Source organism: Rhinoderma darwinii, chromosome 4 (assembly GCF_050947455.1).
Source record: "Rhinoderma darwinii isolate aRhiDar2 chromosome 4, aRhiDar2.hap1, whole genome shotgun sequence".
Classification (NCBI taxonomy): domain Eukaryota; kingdom Metazoa; phylum Chordata; class Amphibia; order Anura; family Rhinodermatidae; genus Rhinoderma; species Rhinoderma darwinii.
In genome coordinates, this window is record NC_134690.1 from 355,264,831 (window position 1) to 355,285,418 (window position 20,588).

The following is a 20,588-nucleotide window of genomic DNA, read 5'->3' on the forward strand; positions in this document are numbered from 1 at the left end:
AGTATAATTTCACAGGGAAGTATTCATTCGCCAAAATAAAGTTGATAGTAAGTTTATAGAAAGTACGTTTCTAAGATTATTAAAGGCCATGTATACCTTTGAGGGGCATTTTTTTAAATTTAAATAAACATGTCAGTCAGCGTGTTTGGTGTAACTCTATAATTAGTCTTTATTAAAATGTTGTTTTTATTTTTGAGATGCAGCTGCTCTGTACTCTCTGTACACAGCAGCTGTATCTTTCGTTTTGACCTGAATCCGTCAGTCCTGCACGCCTGACAGGTTCAGTGACAATAAGTCCTGCGTGACTCTGACGCAAGATCCACCTGTAATCGTTCACATTTAAGTTATAAACGTAGATGTGATAGATTACAGGTGAATCCTGCATGTCTAACCCGCTGTCACTGAACCCGTCAGTCCCGCGGACCTGACGGGAACAGGATTTAGCGCTACATTCAGATGCTCTGTATAGGGACTGCAGAGCAGCTGTATCTCAAAAAGTAAAACTAAGTTTTAATAAAGACTATTTATAAAGTTACACCAAACACACTGACTGCCCTGTTTATAAAAAACAAAACAAAAAAAAAACGCCCATCAAAGGTTTACATAGCCTTTAAATAAATATCATTATACTACGATATTTCTAATTCTGCATACCTTGACACACAGAGGTTTAAGAAGATCATTGACCAAACATGCATTTTTCTTTATCTTCAGCAGATGGTGACTTCCCTCAGGTACTCAGCACATGCACTTTTTATGTTCTATAACAATATCCAAGGCCCTTTCCATAGAAAGATAGCAGGGTTAAACACACTTGCTGCTGTCAGATGAATGATTTATGAAACAGAAGCAAATGCGTTACAATATGTATATACACTGTATATGCAGTTAGGTCCAGAATTATTTGCAGACTTCCAGCTTTAATTTGAGGGCATTCACATCCTAATTTAAGGAATTGTTTAGGAATTACAGCTCTTTAATATGTAGCTGCCTCTTTTTCAAGGGACCAAAGGTAATTGGACAATTGTCTCAAAAGCTATTTAATGGGCTGCATGGGCTATTCCCTCGTTAATCCATCATCAATTAAGCAGGTAAAAGGTCTGGAGTTGATTCCAGGTCTAGCATTTGCATTTGGAAGCTGTTGCTGTGAACGCACAACATGAGATCAAAGGAGCTCTCAATGCAAGTGAAACAGACCATCGTTAGGCTGAAAAAAAAAAAAAGAAATCCATCAGAGAGATAGCACAAATGTTAGGAGTGGCCAAATCAATACTTTGATACATTCTTGAAAAAAAAAAAAGAGCGCACTGGTGATCTCGTGAACTCCAAAAGGCCTGGACATCCTCGGAAGACAACAGTGGTGGATGATCGCAGAATCCTTTCCATGGTGAAGAAAAACGCCTTCACAACATCTACCCAAGTGAAGAATACTCTCGTGGAAGTAGGTGTATCAGTATCTAAGTCTACCATAAAGAGAAGACCTCATGAGAGCAAAGACAGAGCGTTCACCACAAGGTGCAAACCATTAATCAGCCTCACAAATAGAAAGGCCAGATTAGACTTTGATGAAACTACGATCAACTGGTACCAGAATGATGGGAGGAAGAAAGTATGGAGGAGAAGGCTTGGAACGGCTCATGATCCAAAGCACACCACATCCTCTGTAAAACATGGTGGAGCCAGTGTGATGGCATGGGCATGCATGGCTGCCAAAGGCGCAGGGTCACTAGTGTTTATTGATGATGTGATTGAAGACACAAGCAGCCAGATGAATTCTGAAGTGTTCAGGGATATACTTTCTGCTCAGATTAAACCACAAATAAAGCACATATTTTTGCTACATTGGAGTGCTGTGGGATTTCTTCTACAATATTCTAAAAATCCTTGTATCAGGATTACCCGCTTGCACCCGCTACCATTTCGGATTTTGACATTGAGTGCTGCTTATCACTGCTTGTATATATACTAGTATACAAATATATATATATATATATATATATATATATATATATATATGTGTGTATATATACACTCCTCAACTTTGAAATTGCAACACCAAGAAAAAAAAGTTTTGGAATTGTGGAAATTGCAGGATTGATAGAGATGTTAAAGATGTGCAAATGATAAAAAGATAGAAACAAAATATTCCAAACATCTTGATTTATTCAGTTTTGAGTATGAGCACCACGCCATAAACACATGCACTTACACGCCTTGGCATGCTAATTACAGGGGCGTTGATAGGGGGGGCAGGTGAGGCATGTGCCCCGGGCACAACTTAGAGGGGGCGCCAGGGCCGCACCATACACGACGGCGGCCTGCTGCCTCTCTGAGAGGTCGGCGGCGCCACTGAAACCAGCCGCCACTACCCCCTTCTGCACTATAATTGTACCTGCGTCTACAGGACACAGGTACAATTAGAAGCATTGAATGGCCAGGTATGTTCCGTGCCCGGCCATTCAGCGTCTTTCTGCGAGTCAAGCATTGCGATACTTTGCGCAGCTTGCGTCGTTGAAAGGCAATGATTGACAGGTAAAGTTATTCTGCCCTGCCAATCAGCGCCTTTCATAGACGCAAGCAGCGCGATCACGTCATCGCGCTGCTTGCGTCGTTCAACCCCAGGAGACCTGCGCAAAAGAGGGCAGGTCTCCATTGCCGCTGGATGGCACAGGAATGGGATTAAGGTGAGTTTGTATAGTTTGCTTTTTTATCCTGATTAAAAAGTGTGTGGCATTATCTACAGGGGGTGGCTTTATTTACGGAGGGTGGCTTTATCTACGGGGGTTCTATCTACAGGGGGGCTATATACTGGGGTGGTCTATATGTGGAGCACTATATACAGGGGTGGGCTATATATGGAGCACTATATACAGGGGTGGGCTCTATCTACAGGAGGGCTATATACGGGATCGGCTATCTGTGGAGCACTATATACAGGGGTGGGCTATAGGGCTATATGTGGAGCACTATATACAGGGGTGGGCTATATATACAGGGGGCTATATACAGGGATGGGCTATCTGTGGAACACTATTGGGGGAGCTATATGTGGGACACTATAGACCGGGGTGGGCTATATGGGGGCACTATCTACAGGGGGCTCTATGGGGGGCACTATCTACAGGGGGCTCTATGGCAGGCACTATCTACAGGGGACACGGAATGTGTGTGTGTGACACAGTGTATGGTGCTATTATAATTAGAGGTGCAGTGTATGGCGCTATTATATTATGGGGCGTAGTGTGTGGTATGAGAACTTTATCTTTGTTTATAGGTGTAGAAATGTTTGAAAAGTGAGAAGCTGAAGACATCTGAGGGCTGTGACCGGGAGAAGTCATCATAGAGGTCTGGACTGGATGGAGAAATAGAACTAGAATCTGAGACGTCACACTTAATATAAATGTTTATTCTGCCTCTAATCAGTACTGTAGTCACTGTATGATCTGCAGCGAGATGATGGGGGGTATGATTATGATATGATTTTTTTTTTGTGAAACAGCAACTCCCAGCATATCCTTACTATTGTTCGGGCCATGCTGGGACCTGGAAACAATTTAGTGCAGGGGTTGCACTAAATTGAGCTGTATTTGTGCTCGTGTTGTATATATGTACTGAGCTTGGTTCTGGTACTATATATATGTACTGAGCTTGGTTCTAGGGCTGTATTTATGTACTGAGCTTAGTTCTGGAGCTGTATTTATGTACTGAGCTGAGTTCTGGTACTGTATATATATAATGAGCTGAGTTCTGGTGCTGTATATATGTAATTAGCTTTGTTCTTGTGCTGTATATATGTACAGAGCTTGGTACTGGAGCTGTATTTATGTACTGAACTTGGTTCTGATGCTGTATTTATGTTCTGAGCTTTGTTCTGGTGCTTTATATATGTAATGAGCTTTGTTCTGGTGCTGTATATATGTAATGAGCTTGGTTCTGGTGTTGTGTATATAACTATATTGCTTGTAGAATGTACAAATGTTTTTATGCTCAAGTTACATAAAAAAACACGTGGAAAAGAAATGACACGTCATTGATTGGTAGAGAAAACAAACATGGTGAGGGGGATGGAGATGTCGGGAAAGAGTTTGGGGCGGCGCCAAACGGAATATTTGCCCCGGGTGCTGGAGAACCTAGCTACGCCTCTGCTATTGATGAAGTTATTAATGGTTGTCTGAGGAATGTTATGCTACACTGAAAGCACTTGGGAACACAAATCCTCAAGATTGGCTGCTGGCAGCTCCCTTTGCAATTGCCGACCAATGACGTCCCAGATGTGCTTGATGGGAGACCAGTCCGAAGACACTGAAGGCCATGGTAGCACGTTTAGGCCTTGCAGGCTGCTCACAGTAGCACGGGTAACACGCGGCCTGACGTTGTCCTGTTGAAAAACAGCTTCTGGGACACTTTGGAGAAATTGCCTTACCGCTGGTTCCACGACCAAATCAATGTAATGCCGAGAAGTGTGCCTGATATGAAGACTAGAGGGGTCTGGCTACCATACATTATGCCACCCACACCATAATCCCGGGACTAGGACCAGTGTGACGTTCTCTTGTGTAGGCCTCTTTATGGCGTTGCCCACGTGGTCTCCAGACCAATCTCCGGCTATCATTGTGTCTAAGACAAAAGCGGGACTCATCCCTAAAGAGGATAGACCTCCATTCCAGCCTCCATTGCCATCTTGCTGTGCACCATGATAGCCTTTGAGAGCAGTGGTATGTGGTCAATGGAACACCTGTAGCTGGACATCTGGCTTATGCCTTCTGATGGTTGTGTCGACACTGTTTGCCGCCCTAAGCTTGGGATGTGATGTTCCATTTTGCCTCCGCTGTCATTCCAGATTAGACTTTGCCAAACTACACCTAAAGAAGCCAGCTCAGTTCTGGAACAGCATTCTTTGGACAGATGAAACTAAGATCAACCTGTACCATAATGATGGGAGGAAGAAAGTATGGAGAAGGCTTGGAACGGCTCATGATCCAAAGCACACCACATCCTCTGTAAAACATGGTGGAGGCCGTGTGATGGCATGGGCATGCATGCCTGCCAAAGGCACTGGGTCACTTCTGTTTATTGATGATGTGACTGAAGACAGAAGCAGCCAGATTAATTCTGAAGTGTTCAGGGATATACTTTCTGCTCAGATTCAACCAAATGCAGCAAGGTTGATTGGACGTCGCTTCACAGTACAGATGGACAATGACCCAAAACATACTGCGAGAGCAACCCAGAAGTTTTTTAAGGCAAAGAAGTGGAATATTCTACAATGGCCAAGTCAATCGCCACATCTCAACCCGATCGAGCATGCATTTCACTTGCTTAAGACAAAACGTAAGGCAGAATGACCCACAAACAAGCAACAACTGAAGACAGCTGCAGTAAAGGCCTGGCAAAGCATCCCAAAGGAGGAAACCCAGCGTTTGGTGATGTCCATGGGTTCTAGACTTCAGGCAGTCATTGCCTGGAAAGGATTCTCTATAAAGTATTTACAAAAACATTTTATTTATGGTAATGTTAATTTGTCCAATTGCTTTTGAGCCCCTGAAATGAGGAGACTGTGTAGAAAAATGGTTGCAATTCCTAAACGTTTCACACCTGAAAGTCTACACTTCAATTGCATCTCAGTTGTTTCATTTTAAATCCAATGTGCTGGCATGCTGTAACGTCGATGACCGCGGACCCTGACTCTGACTCACCCCTCGACGGCCATGGATCTATGGGTTCAGGCCTGCATCTCCTCCCCAGGAGACACCAGCACTCACATCCGCTCTGTAGGTTGCCTGGCCTTAAAGGGCCAGCGTGCGCACATTAATAATGTAACAAATTAGCCCTAATCACTCTGGACTATAAAAGGGGCTCTGCACTTTCACTCCTTGCCTGAGCGTTGTTTGTATTCCTGTGTTAGCCTTGCAAATGGTCCCTTAGTAGTATCCTGTTCCCTGTGCTCCCGTGCTCTGCTACCTGTATCCTGTGTCCCGTGCTGTATTTGTTCCTGTGCCATCTCTAGTGTTGGTGTCGTGTTGTGCCGTCTACTGCGCCTGCTGACTTACACCCCGTCTGGTGTCATCCGCTACATTTTGCATCTCCTGCCACCAAGGTCCCATCTGCGCATAAGAGGTTGCTACTGTCTGGACTATTACAGGTACCCTTGTGCTTGGACTTTATATTGACTTGGTACACTGCTGTGGCTGTTGGCTAGTTGCAACCCTGCTACGGCGGTGGGACCCAATGGATCCACATACCCACAGATCTTGACACATGCAGAGCCCAAATCATGAAGATTGTGTCACTGTCCAAATAATTCTGGACCTAACTGAAAAAAAAACAAAAAAACAAATATATATATACATGCCCTTCTCAATTAATTAGAATATCATCAAAAAGTTTATTTATTTCAGTAATTCAATTCAAAAAGTGAAATATACTTTATAGATTCATTACACACAGAGTGATCTATTTCCAGAATTTTTTTTTTTTAATGTTGATGATTATGGCTAACAGTTAATGAAAACCCAAAATTTAGTCTCTTATAAAATTAGAATATTATATAAGCCAAATTTCAAAAATGATTTTTAAAACCGAAATGTAGGCCTACTGAAAAGTATGTACAGTATATGCACTCAATACTTGGTCGGGGCTCCTTTTGAATTAATTACTGCGATCAGCCTGTGGCACTGCTGAGGTGTTATGGAAGCCCAGGTTGCATTGATAGAGGCCTTCAGCTCATCTGCATTGTTGGGTCGGGTGTCTCTCATCTTCCTCTTGACGATACCCCATAAATTCTCTATGGGGTTTAGGTCAGTAGAGTTTGCTGGCCAATCAAGCACAGTGATACTGCGGTTATTAAACCAGGTATTGGTACTTTTGTCAGTGTGGGCAAGTCCCAAATACTGCTGGAAAATGAAATCAGCATCTCCATAAAGCTTGTCAGCAGAGGAAAGCAGGAAGTGCTCTAAAATTTCCTGGCAGATGGCTTTGTTGACTCTGGACTTGATATAACACAGCGGACCAACACCAGCCGATGACATGGCTCCCCAAACCATCACTGACTTGAACTTCACACTGGACCGCAAACAACTTTGATTGTATGCCTCTCAACTCTTCCTCCAGATTCTGGGACCTAGATTTCCAAATAAATTGCAAAATTTACTTTTATCTGAAAACAGGACTTTAGACCACTGAGCAACAGACCAGTCCTTTTTCTCCTTAGCCCAGGTAAGACGCTTCTGACGTTGTCTCTGGGTCACGAGTGGCTTGACACAATTGAATGCGACAGTGCCATAGCCTATGTCCTGGATATGTCTGTGTGTGGTGGCTCTTGAAGCACTGACTCTAAGCCTTTCAAGGCTGCGGTTACCCCTGTTGCTTGTGCACCTTTTTCTACCACACTTTTTCCTTCCTCTCAACTTTCCATTAATATGCTTGGATACAGCACTTTGTGGACAGCCAGCAACTTTAGCAATGTCCTTTTGTGGCTTACCCTCCATGTGGAGGGTGTCAATTACTGTTTTCTGGACCACTGTGGAGTCTGCAGTCTTTCCCATGATTGTGTAGCCTACTGAACCAGACTGTTGGACCATTTAACCAGTTCAGGACCGGGCTATTTTGAGCCTTCAGGACTAGACACCGTTTAGCCCTTTTTAGCACGTGTTAGTTAAATTGCTATAACTTTTTTATTTGTTGTGCTAACTACGTGATTTTTGCAATGTTTTATTTCGTAGATAATGAGGTTTCTTTTTTTATCGTTTTTATACACATCCTTTTTGCTATTTTAGAATTTTTATTCTTAAAGTTTGAAAATAGTAAAAAAATAAGCTTTTTTATGTTTGAGCTATTTGTTTTTGGTAATAACATAGTTTTACCCTAAAATAGACCTTTTATTTGTGATCGTCATTGTCTACCGTAAATTTTAATATATTACATGTCTATATTAGAGTATATGGGTCGTGCTAGCGTTACGACAATGATTGGCGGGAGGGGAAAGTTTTTTTGGGGTGGGTATTTTATGTGTATTTATTATTAAAAAAAAATTCACTTTACTTTACTTTTATTTTTTTATTACTATGGTCTGTCCCTCGAAGGTCAGAAAAGACCTTTGGGGAACTTTAAATATATTTTTTTCTTTCTTTTGCACCATGCTTTTCCGCTGTAACTGGAGCTGCACAGCAGCCCCAGTTACAGGGGAAATCAGCCCTCTCATAGTGACGATTGTTACTAATAGGGCTGTGCTGGGTCTAGTAAGACCCAGCAGCAGTCTGTCACTAACGGCACCTGGCGATCATGTGACAAGTCACATGAACACCAGGAGCAATAGAGACAGTGGCGCGTGCGCCGCCTTTTTTCCTATACACAGCGTTCATTGAGCGCTGTGTACAAGTGATCAGAGAAGACAGAAGCAGCGAAAGCTGCTTCTATATTCTCCTCAGGGTCCCCGGCAGTCACTGACAGCCGGTGACCCGACATTCAGCTGCCCGATCGCTCGGGCAGCAAGTTAAAACCCGAGCCGTAAAAAGTCTATGGCTCTGGTTTTAAGGACCCTGAACGCTGGCCGTAAAAACACAGCCAGTAGTCGGGAACCAGTTAACTGCTTAGGAAACATTTGCAGGTGTTTTGTGTTGATTAGCTGATTAGAGTGTGACACCATGAGGCCGGATTCACACGAGCGTGTTCGTTGCGCACACAAAAAACGTGGCGTTTTGCGTGCGCAAAAGGCACTTAACAGCTCCTTGTGTCATCACCATATGATGCGCGGCTGCGTGCTTTTCGAGCAGCCGCCATCATGATGACACTCTGGATTTTTGTAAACAGAAAAGCACGTGGTGCTTTTCTGTTTTCATTCATACTTTTCACTGCTGTTGCGTGAATCACGCGCGTCCCACGGATGTGCTTCCGTGTGGTGCGCGTTAATTTCCCGCAGCCATTGACTTCAATGGGTGCGTCAGGCGCGAAAAACGCACAAATATAGGACATGTCGTGAGTTTTACGCAGCAGACCCCCGCTGCGTAAAAATCACTGACTGTCTGCACGGCCCCATAGACTAACATAGGTCCGTGCGAGGCGCGTGATAATCACGCGCGTTGCACGGACGTATATCACGTTCGTCTAAATAAGCCCTGAGTCCACAATCTTGAACTTTTACCCAATATTCTAATTTTCTGAGAGACTAAATTTTGGGTTTTCATTAACTGTTAGCCATAATCATCAACATTAAAAGAAAAAAAATGCTGGAAATAGATCAATCTGTGTGTAATGAATCTATATAATATAGATTTTGATTAGAATTACTGAAATAAATTTACTTTTTAATGATATTCTAATTCATTGAGAAGGATCTATATATATATGGTCCCAGGTGGTATAAATTAGCCCTCAGGGCTCTAGAGAGCCTGCTCTAATGGGCTTGTAAAACATGTGGTTTGTATATCAAGTGGAGTTACAAAACCGGAGTTAAAAAGAGGAGTTAAAGCCCCAGTAAGTACTCTTCTTTTCTTTTTGCATTAACAACTGTTCGCTGTTTTTTTTGTAACTGGGATAATGGACAGCAAGATTGGAGGTTTTCTTCAGTGCACAGTTTGCCATATGTATGCACGACTGGAGCCTGAGTTCCAGGGTGAATACCTCTGTGGCAGATGTGAGCATGTTGGTCACCTGGCAGCTCGCATTAGAGATCTGGAGGAGCAAAATGCAACACTGAGGAAGATAGACAATCTTGAGCGGAGCATGCTGCTCACAGAACATGCAGTTAGTGGGTTAGAACTGGAGGTTGAAGACATGGGTGAGCAGGATCAGGCAAGTAGCTGGGTTAATGTAGTTAGGGGCAGTAGAAAGGGGTCCAAGAAAAGGGTTAGGGTCTGGTTGGAAGGTTAACCTTCGGCGCAGTCTGAGGTCAGGTTTTCATTAAGAATATCTATGTACTTTGCTCCATTCATTCTTTCCTCAAACCTGACCAGTGTTCTTATCCCAGCCATTGAAAAACACCCTCACAGCATGATGCTGCCACCACCATGCTTCACTGTGGAGATGGTATTGGGCAGGTGAGAAGCAGTGATGGTTGACTTTCTGCAAGTTTCTCCCATCTGCACACAGGATCTATGGAGCTCAGCCAGAGTGACTATTGGGCTCTTGGTCACCTCTCTTACCAAGGCCCTTCCCCCCCGGATTACTTAGTTTGGTAGGGCGGCCAGCTGTAGGAAGAGTCCTGGTTGTTCAAAATTTTTCTATTTAAGAATTATGGAGGCCACTGCGCCCTTTGAAACTTTCAGAGTAGCAGAATTTTTTTTAGTACCCTTCTCCAGATCTGTGCCTTCACACAATCCTGTCTCTGAGCTCTACAGGCAGTTCTTTCCTTATCATGGCTTGGTTTTTTCTCTGATATGCATGGTCAGCTGTGAGACTTTATATAGACAGGGGTGCGTCTTTGCAAATCATGTTCAATCAAATAAATTTACCACAGGTGGACTGCAATCAAGGTGAAGAAACATTTCAAAGATGATCTTGAAAAATGAGAGGCCCCCAGATCTAAATTTGAAGTGTCATAGCAAGGAGTCTGAATACTTATGTCCATGCAAAATGTTAGTTTTTCATTTTTAATAAATTAGCAAAAATTTCTAAAATTCTGTTTTTATTTTGTCATATGGGGTTTTGAGTGCAGAATAAAAAACGTGAATTTTTTTTTTATTTTAGTACAAGGCCTCAACATGACAAAATGTGAAAAAAGTGAAAGGGTCTGAAGACTTTCCAAATTCACTGTGTATATAAATATACACAATGTTTTACAATTTTAATGGGTTTTCCCAGAATCTTAACCCCTTAGTGACCAGCCTATTTTAGGCCCTAATGACCCAGCAATTTTTCTATAGTCACATTCAAAGAGCTATAACTTTTTTATTTTTCCATTGATATAGCTGTATGAGGACTTTTTTTGCGGGATTAGTTGAACTGAAATTCTGCCCTTGTTCTATGCATTTACGACGTTCAATATGCGGCGTAAATAACATGTTACCTTTATTCTTAGGGTCGATACAATTACGGCGATACTACATACGTATAGGTTTTTTATGTTTTACGACTCTTGCACAATAAAACTCTTTTGAACTTAAATTATTTGATTTTGCATTTTCGCTTTCCAAAGGCCGTTATTTTTTTATATTTCCATCAATGTAGTCATTTGAGGGCTTGTTTTTTTTGCAGGATTAGACTTAGTTTTGATTGGTTCTGTTTTGTGGTACATGGGACTTATTGATTAACATTTATTATGACTTTTTGGGGGGGCAATGGAAAAAATAGCAATTTTGCCATAGTTTTTTGCGTTTTTTTTAATTTTACGGCATTCATCTTGCGGTTTCAATTACATGTTAACTTTATTTTTTTGGTCATTACGGTCACAGTGATTCCATATATGTGTACTTTTATTTCTTTTTTACACTTTTACTAAATCCACTTTTTGTGTAAAAAAATGTTTTTTTTTGTTTTTTTTACTGTCATTTTTATTAATCATTGTTGTTTAACATTAATTACTTACTTTTTTAGTCCCCCTAAGGGACTTCACTTTGCGATCTTTAGATCGCAGATATAATGCTTTGGTATAAATATACCTTAGCATTATTGCCTGTCAATGTAAATCTGGCACATCTGGCCTCTGGCACATCCTAATAGGCATATAGCAAAGGCAGGCCTGGGGCCCTTTATTAGGCCACCGGCTGCCATGACTCCCCATCGGAGGCCCGCGATTGCATTTATGGGCCGCCGATTTGTGACAGATGGAGCTCCCTCCCTCTGTAAACAAGTTAAATGCTGCGGTCGCTATTGACCGCAGCATTTAACGGGTTAAACTGCTGAGATCTAAGCAAACTTCGATCGCTACTGTTGCAGCAGGATTCTGCCTGTTATGAGACAGCCGAGCACTCGCTCCAGCCTGCACGGGACACCCGTGCAGGACTTAGACTAGGCTGCCATGAAAAGGCGGCGGCCTAGCCTAAGGCCCCTTAGTGATCACCATGAAAAGGCGTATTGGTGGTCACTAATGGGTTAAATTATCACTTATCCACAGGATAGGTATTTGTTTTCTGATCGCTACTGGCCCCACAGTTAGGACCCCTACCAATCGTGAGAACAGGGACCAGAACACGCGAGATCCTCCTTACTGCACCCTCCGCAGTGAGAAGGAGCTTGAATAGAGCAATGGTCGAGCATGCGCCGGCTGCTCCATTCACTGTCTATGAGAATGCCAAAAACAGACGAGCGGTGAACTCGGCTCTTACCGAAATTCCCATAGACCTTGAATAGAGTGGCAACATGCATGCTTGACTGCTACTCCATTCAATGGCCCCCTCACTGCGTTTGAGAAGTGAATAGGAACGGTGAGTTCAGTTACCCTTTTCTCATGATCGGTAGTGGTCTTTGTGGTGGGGCCTTTAGCGATCGGAAAGTTTGCTGTACTGTGGATAGGTGATCATTTATGATTTGGTGAAAACCCCTACAGGATTAAAAACATTTTTTAATTAAATTCTCAAAAAAAACAACCAAAAACAGGATTATGCTCAACTATATACTATTCTAGATGGTTTTACCATATACCCAAAATACATTTTGAATATACTCTGTAACTACTGACTCAACATGTCATACAATATTACCCGACACTGATTATATAACTTTCTTTTGCTGTACTTTACTACTTTATGGTTGCCTTTACACATTAGAATAAAGTCAGCCGAACCTGCTGATTTTAGCGGAACCTGTTGACTACTGGTGGGGTGGGCACCTTTAGGCCTGGTTCACACAGAGTTTTTTTTTACACGTTTTTTTGCCGCAGAAACTGTGGCAAAAATGGCCAAAATTGCCTCCCATTGATTTCAATGGGTGGTGTAGGCGTTTCTCTCCCGCGAGCGGGAAAAAATGCTCGCGGGTAAAAGAAGAGGCATGCCCTATCTTGAGGCGTTTTCCAAAGTACACGAAGGGAGAAATTTTAAATGTATAATAGTTTATCATGATAGTCGCGGTTTCAAATGATCCCATATTATTATACGTGTATTAGTGCAAAACCATGACGACCGGATGTAAACATTGGAATGGATACATACTCACACAAAAAATATATATATAACAAAGGAAAAAAGGCTAAAAAATACATCTGCATTTTTGACTGTTTGCTCTCTGTAAGTGAGAATCCCGCCATTATCGTAGCAACTATTATAGGGGTACTAGTCTACCTATGGTCAGTAGTGGAACATTAACTCTTTCCTGAGGTTGTGACTTTTAGGAAACCTAGTTTTAAGGCTGTAGATCCAAAAAGCTTCTCTGTCTAATATTTTGTGTTTTAGATTGCCTCCTCGGATCGGGGTATTAAACCTCTCTATAGCGTAACACTTAAGTGTTATAACTGATCTATTATGATATGCAGTAGCGGATTAAGTACACCATGGGCCCTGGGCTGTTACCCAAACTTGGGCCCCCCTTCCGCACCGCCGCCCTGCTGCGCCGTAACTATTTTTAACACTACCTTTACGATTCCCCTTGTCACAGGGCTGTGTCCCTACATACTGACAGTATCACACTGTGCAGGGACACATCCTCCTGACAAGGGGAATTGTCTATCAGTCCTGGACTGCAGAAAGACTTTTTGTGAAATACAAGGATTTCCTATAATAATCATGTCAGGAGAGGTGACAGATTCTCTATAAATCTAGTTGCTCACAGGTGGCGACGTCTCAGATTCTAGTAGTTTTTTTCCTCTTTTCTTCTCCATCTGGTCCAGACTTCATGACGACTTCTACCGGCCATGACGCATTTCTGCAGAATTTGCCACTCTTATGTCTGCGGCTCCTCACTTTTCCAACATTTCCACACCTATAAATGAAAATAAAGTTATCATGGTGCCACATACTGTGCCCCTAAATATAATAGCACCAAACACTGCACGCCTGAATATAATAATACCACACACTGTAAAACACCACATACACACATCCCCCAGTACATAGTGCCACACACAGCCCCTTGTACATAGTGCCATACACTATGCCCCTGTAGATATTACACACCCCCATAGATAGCGTCACACACAAGCCCCCTGTAGATATCACACATCCCCCTATAGTTAGCACCACACACATCCCCCCCGTATAGAGCGTTACACACAGCCTCCTATAGATAGAGGCATACAGCCCCCTCTAGATAGCGCCACACAGCCCCCTATATATAGCGCCACACATCCCCTATAGATAGCGCCACACAGCCCCCTATAGATAGCACCACACAGCCACCCTGTAAAGAGCGCCACACAAATACCGCTGTGGATAGCGCTACTTAGCCCCCCTTCGATATAGTGTTACACAGCCCTCCCCCTTTGTACATAGTGTCACACAGCGCTCCCCCTTGTATATAGTGTCACACAGCGCTCCCCCCTTTATATATAGGGCCACATAGCGCTCCCCTTGTATATAGTGAACACAGCGCTCCCCCTTTGTATATAGTGCCACACAGCACTCGCCTCCCCCCTTTTATATAGGGTCTCAGCACCCCCCCTTGTATATAGTGTAACGGAGCACTCACCCCTTTATATATAGTGTCACACAGCGCTCCTCTCCCCCGTGTATATAGGCCCACACAGCACTCCCCTCCCCCTTGTATATAGGGCCACCCAGCACTCCCACCTTGTATATAGTGTAACGGAGAACACCCCCCCTTGTATATAGCGTCACGGTGCACCCCCCTCTTTGAATATATACACGGCGCTACCACCACCTAAAAAAAATATACAGTTTACTTACCTTGCCTCGTTCCTTGGCGGCCGCTCCAGCTGGACGCATGTGAAGCCTCAGGACGAGACGCATGTGCAGACCGGTGTGATGCAGTACCTCATCACGCCGTCCTGCGCAGGGAGGCATCCCAGCGCCTTATAAGCTGCAGACCTAACGTGGCCTGCAGCTTTTAACATTCGTTTGTATCTAAGTCCTGAGGACTCAGATACAAACAAATGTGGCTGCCGCTACCACCGGGGCCCCCTCCGGTGCTAGAGATGCCACCTGGTATGAGGGGGCCCGTGCGGTCATGTGCAGCTCCGGCGCCCATGGGCCCACTGGGAACCATGGGCCCCGGGCGGCCGCCCGAACCGCCCTAATGATGATCCGCCACTGATGATATGTAACAAAATGTTTAGTAGCATTAGAGATGTTAATAATGGGATTTCTGATGTAGCCAAGATGCACCAAAATTCTCGTTTTAAATTTTCTACTAGTACATCCGACATACATGAAATTGCACTCGCGCACTCGATGATGTAAATCACCAATTCGCTGTTGCAATTGATGTATGTCTTGATAGGAAACATCTTGACAACCTCAGAATCATGAAACACTTTAGTAGGTTTTATTGGAAAAAGTACACATTAAATGAAATAAAAAAAGACCTAAATAATTAATGTCTGTCCACAGAAGATTGCTGTGCAGTATTATATGGTTGCACTATTTTATGAGAACTATGACTGTTACTATTATATTGGCATTATGGATGACACTTAAAATAAAATACGCACTGATACGAATGATTCAATGATTTGGACACTGATATGACTGTTACTGTTGCATAGGCACTAATTTGGTTAGCACCATTATATTAATACTGTATTGGGTGGGGTATTGCTTGAGCTGTATGGCATCTTATTTGCGTGTGATCTAATTGTTCAATATAAACATTAATGTGGCTCCACAGCACGGTTTCACTAAGATTTCTCATGCTTATATCTAATGTAGAATATTAATTGCATTAGTACAGTATAATTATTATGTCCATCATTATCATCATATTAATAACTACCATCAGGGTGTTCAGACAAATCGTAACAACTTTTAAACATTTCTTAATGAATTTATGAGGTATGTGGAGTTTCCTAGGGAAAATGTATTCTGTATATGTCAGTTTATGTTTCTTTTCAGAAGTCATATCACTTCAAGGTTAAACTTCTTTATGCATCATCCTCTGCACAGAGTATATATGTGGTGATTATTGCATTTACTCATGATTAGTCACTTGCACCTGTGTAAACGCCATTCCCTTTTGGGCATGTATTTAACTAGAAAGTATTCTATATACCTCATGACTTAAAGGGGTTCTCCGGGCATTTTATATTGCCAGAGGTAGCTGGGTGCATCCCTGCTCGAACGGGTGAGATCGATATCAGTATCGATCTTACCCGTTTAACCCCTCAGATGCGGCGCTCAATAGCAAGCTCCCTCTCACCCTACCGACACCCGGCGATAAGATCGCCGAGTGTCTGTGTCTTCTATGGCAGCGTAATAAAGGTCCCCAGGTCTGCCTGTCGTGAATGCTTGTAGTGTATGCCTGCTTGCATGACCTAGCAGATGCCTGTCCGTTTTACATGGACAGGCATAATACACTGCAATACAAAAGTATTGCAGTGTATTATAAATGCAAACGGATAATCGCATAGTGAAGTCCCCTAGTGGGACTAGTAAAAAAAAGTTTAATAAAAGGTGAAGAAAACAAAAAGTGAACATTTTTTTTTTTTTACAAAACACCACTTCCCCTTACAAACTGCTTTATTATTAAAAAACAAAATAAAGTAAAAAAGTTACACATATTTGGTATCGCCGCGTCCGTAACCAGCCCGGCTATAAACTTATTACATCATTTAACCCGCACGGTATGCGTCGTAAAAAATTAAATAAAAAAAATATTTAAAAATTGCTGTTTTATTTGAATCCTGCCTTAAAAAAAATGTGATAAAAAGTGATCAAATACTTGCATCTACTCCAAAATAGTACCGATAAAAACTACAAGTCGTCCTGCAAAAGAAAAGCCCTCGTACAACTGCATCGGCGAAACAATAAAAAAGTTATGGCTCTTCAAATATGGAGACACAAAAACAAATAATTTTGAAAAAACAGTGTTTTCACAATGTAAAAGTAGTAAAACATAAAAAATCTATATAAATTTGGTATCGTTGCAATCGCAACAACCCACTGAATAGAGTTTTTGTGTTATTTATACCACACGGTAAACAGCGTAAATTTAGGATGCAAAAAAGTGTGGCGAAATTGCAGGTTTTTTTCCATTCCCCCCAAAATAAAGTTAATAAAAGTTAATCAATAAATTCTATCTACCCCAAAATGGTGCTATTGAAAATTACAACTGGTCCCACAAAAAACAATACCTTATACAGCTATCTCGACGCAAACATAAAAAAGTGAATGAGACGATGGAAAACGTAAAAAATGGCTTGGTCTAAAATAGGCTGGTCACTAAGGGGTTAAACAAGACTTAAGACTTATTCATACGAACTGGATAATCGGCCCTGTGACAGCCTTTTTTTTAACGACTATCACCCAACTGCATTAAAATCAATGTACTTCTGTTGGGCTCTTCACACGGCCATTTTTTTTAACAGACCGTGTGGACGGCCCCTGAAAAAATAGGACACGTCCTATTATTGTCTTTTTTCAAGGATCCCTCAATAGACTTGGTAATAATTGTGTTATCACTGGGGGCCCCACCGCTTGGACTCCCATTGATTGCGAGAATAGAGGTGTGATCCCCAGTTTCTCCTCACTGTAGTCCGTGCAGTGAGAAAAAGCTTGAATGGAGCTGCATTCTGTGAATAGGTGATAATTTCCGATTCTGGAAATAACACTTTATGATATAAAATGATATTAGAATGTGGAAGTGAAAAATCAGAAAATAAAGAAGTTAGAATTTGGAAGAAAAAACAATCATATCAATAGTGCTAAGCAATTAATGCCAATGTTCCAAATGCCAAGCAGTGTACTCTAAATAGTTAACTTGACTGCTGCTAACAACATTGGTTTTCTATATGTTGATATGTATATATGTAGGTATGTATGAATAAAAAACCTGTGTATGCCTTCATTTACTAATCTTATAGATTTTTTCAGATGTGCATAATATTACGTTGCTTTTATATTTCTTTACATGACTCACTCATTCATTAACGAGGAAACATGCCTCATGACTGCCACCCTGCATACTTTATTCATATTGCACTTCAAACCTTCTAGACAAATGGGTAGGAGATTTCCCATGACACCATGTTTAATACTGAAAAAATATTCTAACCGAAAACTGTTAACTTTGCGAGACACAATCACTGTTTACTATACATTATATGATAAATGAATTGTTCCTTGCTGACTAGATGTCAATTTCATTTAAGCAAGGTATTATCCTGATAGTCATGGGATCTTCTCAGTGACATACAGTGTGATTACTAAGCTTGTTATTTGCAAACACTTCCCCATCATTCTGTTTCTAAGATTGACCTATTTTCTTCCAATTAAGCATGAGCGTGACGTGCTCATTATTTCTAAACCAGCTTATGTACTGTTTACTTTCCACATTTGGGATGGAGCTAATTATTTTGGAGATAAATTCTATTTTTATCTAGTAATTAGTGATAGCTAAAATGAAAAGTTTGCATAAAATATATGAAGTTGCTGATGATTATTACGTTGGGGAATATATTATTTTAAAATGAACCTTTAGTTTGGTGCCAATATAAATGAGTTGACTGCTTTAGACAACTCCTTGCTAAATGCCTTATTCGGACATGTTGAGATAGTAGAGGAGGGGGGGGGCAGTCCCTCATTTTTGCAAACCACATCATCTCTTGACTCTGTATTGCCCAGTCCATATAGCAACTTATTAGAGAGCTTCCAAAAGCACAACCCCTGTGATCAGTGGTACCCACTATATAGGATTATAACCTTTATAAAGTCCTTTAGAACTCCTAATAGTTGCTACACCATTATGTGGTGATCAGGCAGTGTCACTCAGTATAAGGGCTATAATAAAATACCGATCCTTGTATAGATCCATAATATCGTGTCCATACCTATGGGCTTATGCGGTACCCAAAGTTTTATTCTCTCTTATTCTCACCTTTGCTTGAATTTGGTTAAGGATTCCAATTTCTCATGAAATATATTCAATACAATATCGCGACATGATATCAAAACCTTTGATAGGCTGCAACTCACATCACAACCACTGGGTGGCAACACATTGTCATGAGATGTCTATGCCGTATATGTCTGAGAATCGTGGAATCATGTATTCTTTCAAAGCTTTTCATCTTGCATCACACATCTCAGGATATGTTGAGATATGAGGAAAGGTACACATCTGTACATGTAATCCATGAGAGAAAATAATCTCCTGGAGGCACCAGACGATGGCACAAGGAGTGCCTATGGGTCTGGCCTACAAGGGTCTCCTTGTGCAGCCTTACAGGGTCTGCCATGTGCATCCTGTACCGGCACTTCAGTCTAAGACCACATGTCTTTAGAGCTGGATTTTAAACTGAAAAACATATATTTGACTGTGTAATGCTGTATCTGTGTAGGGAACAGATATAATCTCCTTACTGTTCTTTCATATTAGAGAATTGCATTATAAGCAGTTCTGCTAGTTTATTATCAGAATTGCCCCTCCTTGTAACGTATGAAATACAATTTCCTAAAGTAATAGTCAAAGTGACTCTTCACTTTTTAACACCATAATTTTTTGGTCCAACAATCTTTTATGTTTCATTTCCCTAATACATCTTTATAGCAGTGGTGTACATATACAAGTAGTGAGATCCCTAGTGGCTATGCACAGCATAGAAAATATTGCTACAAGAGAAAGCTCTATTGTGTGATACAGACCTCCAAATCCCCTGTATAGACATAGAGATAAAGGTATACCTTCCAATCGTCCCGGATTCAGCAGAACAGTCTGGGATTCCGAGCAGTGTCCCGCTTTCCTTGGGTGGCCGGTAGTATGTCCCAGTGTCAACTGTATCTGCATCCTCAGGATGCAGATACAGCTGAATCCAATGCTGAAGCAAGTAGCCGTCAGCTCCATGCTTCAGCATTAGTACAGAGCGGAGGAGCTACTTTAAGCGCTGAGCCCGAGGAAACCCTTGACGTCACTGTCTATATATATATATACAGTGATGTCAGTGGGTCCTCCAGGAGCGGAATCCCCGTCAAGAGTGTTGCCGACGTTCTGGACGGGGTTTCCGCTCCTAGAGAAGCCTTGGGCGTTACTATCCATAAATAGTCAATGACGTCTGGGGCTACTCCTGAAGCGGAGAGGGAAAGCCTGATGTTACTGTCCATATATGGACAGTGACGTCAGAGGCTACTCCCGGAGCGGAATGCTCAGAGCGTTGCGCCGGCCAGGGATTTCACTCCTAAGGGGAGCCCCAGTGGCGCTATATACAGGGGGTGGCACTATCTTCAAGGGGGTTGTGGCACTATGTACATGGGCACTGTAGCAATATATGTGCACTATCTACAGGGGACACTGTGGCCCTATCTACATGGGCATTGGCACTAGGGGCAGCTAAAGAAGCATTATACTGTATGGGGCAGCCAAGGCGGCATTATACTGTATGGGCCAGCTATTTGGTATTATACTGTATGGTGTAATTTAACGAGACTTTATACTGTATGAGTCACGATCTCAGTGTATGTGGACCCACTAGGCTGCTCCACCGTAGCGGAGTGGCAGCTGGCCAAATCACAGTCTATACAAAGCCTATTCAAAGTCCTAGCACAAGGGTACCT